This window comes from Taudactylus pleione, unplaced genomic scaffold, assembly GCF_031769625.1.
Source record: "Taudactylus pleione unplaced genomic scaffold, aTauple2 ptg000117l, whole genome shotgun sequence".
Taxonomy (NCBI): Eukaryota; Metazoa; Chordata; class Amphibia; order Anura; family Myobatrachidae; genus Taudactylus; species Taudactylus pleione.
The window spans coordinates 15,270,054-15,277,877 of NW_028284519.1; the positions used below are offsets into that span (position 1 = coordinate 15,270,054).

At 34.8% G+C, this 7,824-nt stretch overlaps 3 non-coding genes across 3 annotated transcripts; all 3 read right to left on the bottom strand.

Annotated features, from left to right (window-relative positions):
* Positions 1-520: 520 nt before the first annotated feature.
* Positions 521-592, bottom strand: TRNAD-GUC (transfer RNA aspartic acid (anticodon GUC)). Its single transcript has one exon. It is a non-coding gene; the product is annotated as a tRNA-Asp (tRNA).
* Positions 593-4,266: 3,674 nt separating this feature from the next.
* Positions 4,267-4,338, bottom strand: TRNAD-GUC (transfer RNA aspartic acid (anticodon GUC)). Its single transcript has one exon. It is a non-coding gene; the product is annotated as a tRNA-Asp (tRNA).
* Positions 4,339-7,477: 3,139 nt separating this feature from the next.
* Positions 7,478-7,549, bottom strand: TRNAD-GUC (transfer RNA aspartic acid (anticodon GUC)). Its single transcript has one exon. It is a non-coding gene; the product is annotated as a tRNA-Asp (tRNA).
* Positions 7,550-7,824: the final 275 nt, after the last annotated feature.

Below are 7,824 nucleotides of genomic sequence, written 5' to 3' on the forward strand. Positions count from 1 at the left end.
TCAAACCCCGGTCTCCCGCAGGTCAGGCGGGGATACTTCACACTATACTAACGAGGACTTACTTGGTCAATTTTTGGCAAAATTTGATCAAAAAATATACCCAAAAAACATGTCATGGTTAGCTATCGAAATGTGTATGTCATTGGCCAAAGAGATTATATGCTACATTTTTTCAAGCTAATTTAAAACCCTAAAGAAATATTTAACCTATTATTTGGAAATTGAACAGTCAGTAATATTGACAACATAATTTTACTCTTGCAATGCATAGCACTCTAAAGTATTTTCTCCTGCTCTAACCAAGCAGTGTATTGAATCACTATTTATTACTTTGATAAATATACCTAAAGCCAGGTCATGGGGACCTCACAAACTGTACTTGTAGCACTGGCCATGAAACTTACATGCAAGATTTTTTTCAAGTTGACATAAACCCTGGATTCAATTTGGATAAGGCATTTTTGTTATATCAATGAAACAACGTGAAACAGCACACAGAAAAGAGATTAAAAGTTCAAAACTCCCCATCGGGGAATTGAACCCCGGTCTCCCGCGTGACAGGCGGGGATACTCACCACTATACTAACGAGGACTCACTTGGTCAATATTTGGCAAAATTTGATCAAAAAATAAACCCAAAAAACATGTCATGGTTAGCTATCGAAATGTGTATGTCATTGGCCAAAGAGATTATATGCTACATTTTTTCAAGCTAATTTAAAACCCTAAAGAAATATTGAACCTATTATTTGGAAATTGAAAAGTCAGTAATATTGACAACATAATTTTACTCTTGCAATGCATAGCACTCTAAAGTCTTTTCTCCTGCTCTAACCAAGCAGTGTATTGAATCACTATTTATTACTTTGATAAATATACCCAAAACCAGGTCATGGGGACCTCGTAAATTTTACTTGAAGCACTGGCCATGAAGCTTACATACAAGATTTTTTCAAGTTGACATAAACCCTGGATTCAATTTAGATAAGGCATTTTTGTTATCTCAATGAAACAAAGTGAAACAGCATGCAAAAAAAGCGATTGAAAGTTCAAAACTCCCCATCGAGAAATCAAACCCCGGTCCTCTGCAGGTCAGGCGGGGATACTTCACACTATACTAACGAGGACTTACTTGGTCAATTTTTGGCAAAATATGATCAAAAAATATACCCAAAAAACATGTCATGGTTAGCGATCGAAATGTGTATGTCATTGGCCAAAGAGATTATATGCTACATTTTTTCAAGCTAATTTAAAATCCTAAAGAAATATTGAACCTATTATTTGGAAAATGAAAAGTCAGTAATTTTGACAACATAATTTTACTCTTGCAATGCATAGAACTCTAATGTCTATTCTCCTGCTCTAACCAAGCAGTGTATTGAATAACTATTTATTACTTTGATAAATATACCTAAAGCCAGGTCATGGGGACCTCGCAAACTGTACTTGTAGCACTGGCCATGAAGCTTACATGCAAGCTTTTTTTCAAGTTGACATAAACCCTGGATTCAATTTGGATAAGGCATTTTTGTTATCTCAATGAAACAACGTGAAACAGAACACATAAAAGAGATTAAAAGTTGAAAACTCCCCGTCGGGGAATTGAAACCCGGTCTCCCGCGTGACAGGCGGGGATACTCACCACTATACTAACGAGGACTTACTTGGTCAATTTTTGGCAAAATTTGACCAAAAAATATACCCAAAAAACATGTCATGGTTAGCTATCGAAATGTGTATGTCATTGGCCAAAGAGATTATATGCTACATTTTTTCAAGCTAATTTAAAACCCTAAAGAAATATTTAACCTATTATTTGGAAAATGAAAAGTCAGTAATATTGACAACATAATTTTACTCTTGCAATGCATAGCACTCTAAAGTCTTTTCTCCTGCTCTAACCAAGCAGTGTATTAAATCACTATTTATTACTTTGATAAATATACCCAAAACCAGGTCATTGGGACCTCGTAAATTCTACTTGTAGCACTGGCCATGAAGCTTACATGCAAGATTTTTTTCAAGTTGACATAATCCCTGGATTCAATTTAGATAAGGCATTTTTGTTATCTCAATGAAACAAAGTGAAACAGCATGCAAAAAAAATAGATTAAAAGTTCAAAACTCCCCGTCGGGGAATTGAACCCCTGCCTCCCGCATGACAGGCGGAAACACTTCACACTATACTAACGAGGACTTACTTCGTCAATTTTTGGCAAAATATGATCAAAAAATATACCCAAAAAACATGTCATGGTTAGCTATCGAAATTTGTATGTCATTGGCCAAAGAGATTATATGCTACATTTTTTCAAGCTAATTTAAAACCCTAAAGAAATATTTAACCTAGTATTTGGAAAATGAAAAGTCAGTAATATTGACAACATAATTTTACTCTTGCACTGCATAGCACTCTAAAGTCTTTTCTCCTGCTCTAACCAAGCAGTGTATTGAATCACTATTTATTACTTAGATAAATATACCCAAAACCAGGTCATGGTGACCTCACAAATTGTACTTGTAGCACTGGCCATGAAGCTTACATGCAAGATTTTTTCAAGTTGACATAAACCCTGGATTTAATTTAGATAAGGCATTTTTGTTATCTCAATGAAACAAAGTGAAACAACATGCAAAAAAAGAGATTGAAAGTTCAAAACTCCCAGTCGAGAAATCAAACCCCGGTCTCCCGCAGGTCAGGCGGGGATACTTCACACTATACTAACGAGTACTTACTTGGTCAATTTTTGGCAAAATTTGATCAAAAAATATACCCAAAAAACATGTCACGGTTAGCTATCGAAATGTGTATGTCATTGGCCAAAGAGATTATATGCTACATTTTTTCAAGCTAATTTAAAACCCTAAAGAAATATTTAACCTATTATTTGGAAATTGAAAAGTCAGTAATATTGACAACATAATTTTACTCTTGCAATGCATAGCACTCTAAAGTATTTTCTCCTGCTCTAACCAAGCAGTGTATTGAATCACTATTTATTACTTTGATAAATATACCCAAAACCAGGTCATGGGGACCACGTAAATTCTACTTGTAGCACTGGCCATGAAGCTTACATACAAGATTTTTTTCAAGTTGACATAATCCCTGTATTCAATTTAGATAAGGCATTGTTGTTATCTCAATGAAACAAAGTGAAACAGCATGCAAAAAAAGAGATTAAAATTTCAAAACTCCCCGTCGGGGAATTGAACCCCAGCTCCCGCATGACAGGCGGAGACACTTCACACTATACTAACGAGGACTTACTTGGTCAATTTATGGCAAAATATGATCAAAAAATATACCCAAAAAACCTGACATGGTTAGCTATCAAAATTTGTATGTCATTGGCCAAAGAGATTATATGCTACAGTTTTTCAAGCTAATTTAAAACCCTAAAGAAATATTTAACATATTATTTGGCAAATGAAAAGTCAGTAATATTGACAACATAATTTTACTCTTGCAATGCATAGCACTCTAAAGTCTTTTCTCCTGCTCTAACCAAGCAGTGTATTGAATCACTATTTATTACTTTGATAAATATACCCAAAACCAGGTCAGGTTGACCTCACAAATTGTACTTGTAGCACTTGCCATGAAGCTTACATGCAAGATTTTTTCAAGTTGACAGAAACCCTGGATTCAATTTAGATAAGGCATTTTTGTTATCTCAATGAAACAAAGTGAAACAGCATGCAAAAAAAGAGATTGAAAGTTCAAAACTCCCAGTCGAGAAATCAAACCCCGGACTCCCGCAGGTCAGGCGGGTATACTTCACACTATACTAACGAGGACTTACTTGGTCAATTTTTGGCAAAATATGATCAAAAAATATACCCAAAAAACATGTCATGGTTAGCTATCGAAATGTGTATGTCATTGGCCAAAGAGATCATATGCTACATTTTTTCAAGCTAATTTAAAACCTTAAAGAAATATTTAAACTATTATTTGGCAAATGAAAAGTCAGTAATTTTGAAACATAATTTTACTCTTGCAATGCATAGCACTCTAAAGTCTATTCTCCTCCTCTAACCAAGCAGTGTATTGAATAACTATTTATTACTTTGATAAATATACCTAAAGCCAGGTCATGGGGACCTCACAAACTGTACTTGTAGCACTGGCCATGAAACTTACATGCAAGATTTTTTTCAAGTTGACATAAACCCTGGATTCAATTTGGATAAGGCATTTTTGTTATCTCAATGAAACAACGTGAAACAGCACACAGAAAAGAGATTAAAAGTTCAAAACTCCTCATCGGGGAATTGAACCCCGGTCTCCCGCGTGACAGGCGGGGATACTCACCACTATACTAACAAGGACTCACTTGGTCAATATTTGGCAAAATTTGATCAAAAAATAAACCCAAAAAACATGTCATGGTTAGCTATCGAAATGTGTATGTCATTGGCCAAAGAGATTATATGCTACATTTTTTCAAGCTAATTTAAAACCCTAAAGAAATATTGAACCTATTATTTGGAAATTGAAAAGTCAGTAATATTGACAACATAATTTTACTCTTGCAATGCATAGCACTCTAAAGTCTTTTCTCCTGCTCTAACCAAGCAGTGTATTGAATCACTATTTATTACTTTGATAAATATACCCAAAACCAGGTCATGGGGACCTCGTAAATTTTACTTGAAGCACTGGCCATGAAGCTTACATACAAGATTTTTTCAAGTTGACATAAACCCTGGATTCAATTTAGATAAGGCATTTTTGTTATCTCAATGAAACAAAGTGAAACAGCATGCAAAAAAAGCGATTGAAAGTTCAAAACTCCCCATCGAGAAATCAAACCCCGGTCCTCTGCAGGTCAGGCGGGGATACTTCACACTATACTAACGAGGACTTACTTGGTCAATTTTTGGCAAAATATGATCAAAAAATATACCCAAAAAACATGTCATGGTTAGCGATCGAAATGTGTATGTCATTGGCCAAAGAGATTATATGCTACATTTTTTCAAGATAATTTAAAACCCTAAAGAAATATTGAACCTATTATTTGGAAAATGAAAAGTCAGTAATTTTGACAACATAATTTTACTCTTGCAATGCATAGAACTCTAATGTCTATTCTCCTGCTCTAACCAAGCAGTGTATTGAATAACTATTTATTACTTTGATAAATATACCTAAAGCCAGGTCATGGGGACCTCGCAAACTGTACTTGTAGCACTGGCCATGAAGCTTACATGCAAGCTTTTTTTCAAGTTGACATAAACACTGGATTCAATTTGGATAAGGCATTTTTGTTATCTCAATGAAACAACGTGAAACAGAACACATAAAAGAGATTAAAAGTTGAAAACTCCCCGTCGGGGAATTGAAACCCGGTCTCCCGCGTGACAGGCGGGGATACTCACCACTATACTAACGAGGACTTACTTGGTCAATTTTTGGCAAAATTTGACCAAAAAATATACCCAAAAAACATGTCATGGTTAGCTATCGAAATGTGTATGTCATTGGCCAAAGAGATTATATGCTACATTTTTTCAAGCTAATTTAAAACCCTAAAGAAATATTTAACCTATTATTTGGAAAATGAAAAGTCAGTAATATTGACAACATAATTTTACTCTTGCAATGCATAGCACTCTAAAGTCTTTTCTCCTGCTCTAACCAAGCAGTGTATTAAATCACTATTTATTACTTTGATAAATATACCCAAAACCAGGTCATGGGGACCTCGTAAATTCTACTTGTAGCACTGGCCATGAAGCTTACATGCAAGATTTTTTTCAAGTTGACATAATCCCTGGATTCAATTTAGATAAGGCATTTTTGTTATCTCAATGAAACAAAGTGAAACAGCATGCAAAAAAAATAGATTAAAAGTTCAAAACTCCCCGTCGGGGAATTGAACCCCTGCCTCCCGCATGACAGGCGGAAACACTTCACACTATACTAACGAGGACTTACTTGGTCAATTTTTGGCAAAATATGATCAAAAAATATACCCAAAAAACATGTCATGGTTTGCTATCGAAATTTGTATGTCATTGGCCAAAGAGATTATATGCTACATTTTTTCAAGCTAATTTAAAACCCTAAAGAAATATTTAACCTAGTATTTGGAAAATGAAAAGTCAGTAATATTGACAACATAATTTTACTCTTGCACTGCATAGCACTCTAAAGTCTTTTCTCCTGCTCTAACCAAGCAGTGTATTGAATCACTATTTATTACTTAGATAAATATACCCAAAACCAGGTCATGGTGACCTCACAAATTGTACTTGTAGCACTGGCCATGAAGCTTACATGCAAGATTTTTTCAAGTTGACATAAAACCTGGATTTAATTTAGATAAGGCATTTTTGTTATCTCAATGAAACAAAGTGAAACAACATGCAAAAAAAGAGATTGAAAGTTCAAAACTCCCAGTCGAGAAATCAAACCCCGGTCTCCCGCAGGTCAGGCGGGGATACTTCACACTATACTAACGAGTACTTACTTGGTCAATTTTTGGCAAAATATGATCAAAAAATATACCCAAAAAACATGTCAGGGTTAGCTATCGAAATGTGTATGTCATTGGCCAAAGAGATTATATGCTACATTTTTTCAAGCTAATTTAAAACCCTAAAGAAATATTTAACCTATTATTTGGAAATTGAAAAGTCAGTAATATTGACAACATAATTTTACTCTTGCAATGCATAGCACTCTAAAGTATTTTCTCCTGCTCTAACCAAGCAGTGTATTGAATCACTATTTATTACTTTGATAAATATACCCAAAACCAGGTCATGGGGACCACGTAAATTCTACTTGTAGCACTGGCCATGAAGCTTACATACAAGATTTTTTTCAAGTTGACATAATCCCTGTATTCAATTTAGATAAGGCATTGTTGTTATCTCAATGAAACAAAGTGAAACAGCATGCAAAAAAAGAGATTAAAAGTTCAAAACTCCCCGTCGGGGAATTGAACCCCAGCTCCCGCATGACAGGCGGAGACACTTCACACTATACTAACGAGGACTTACTTGGTCAATTTATGGCAAAATATGATCAAAAAATATACCCAAAAAACCTGACATGGTTAGCTATCGAAATTTGTATGTCATTGGCCAAAGAGATTATATGCTACAGTTTTTCAAGCTAATTTAAAACCCTAAAGAAATATTTAAACTATTATTTGGCAAATGAAAAGTCAGTAATTTTGAAACATAATTTTACTCTTGCAATGCATAGCACTCTAAAGTCTATTCTCCTCCTCTAACCAAGCAGTGTATTGAATAACTATTTATTACTTTGATAAATATACCTAAAGCCAGGTCATGGGGACCTCACAAACTGTACTTGTAGCACTGGCCATGAAACTTACATGCAAGATTTTTTTCAAGTTGACATAAACCCTGGATTCAATTTGGATAAGGCATTTTTGTTATCTCAATGAAACAACGTGAAACAGCACACAGAAAAGAGATTAAAAGTTCAAAACTCCCCATCGGGGAATTGAACCCCGGTCTCCCGCGTGACAGGCGGGGATACTCACCACTATACTAACAAGGACTCACTTGGTCAATATTTGGCAAAATTTGATCAAAAAATAAACCCAAAAAACATGTCATGGTTAGCTATCGAAATGTGTATGTCATTGGCCAAAGAGATTATATGCTACATTTTTTCAAGCTAATTTAAAACCCTAAAGAAATATTGAACCTATTATTTGGAAATTGAAAAGTCAGTAATATTGACAACATAATTTTACTCTTGCAATGCATAGCACTCTAAAGTCTTTTCTCCTGCTCTAACCAAGCAGTGTATTGAATCACTATTTATTACTT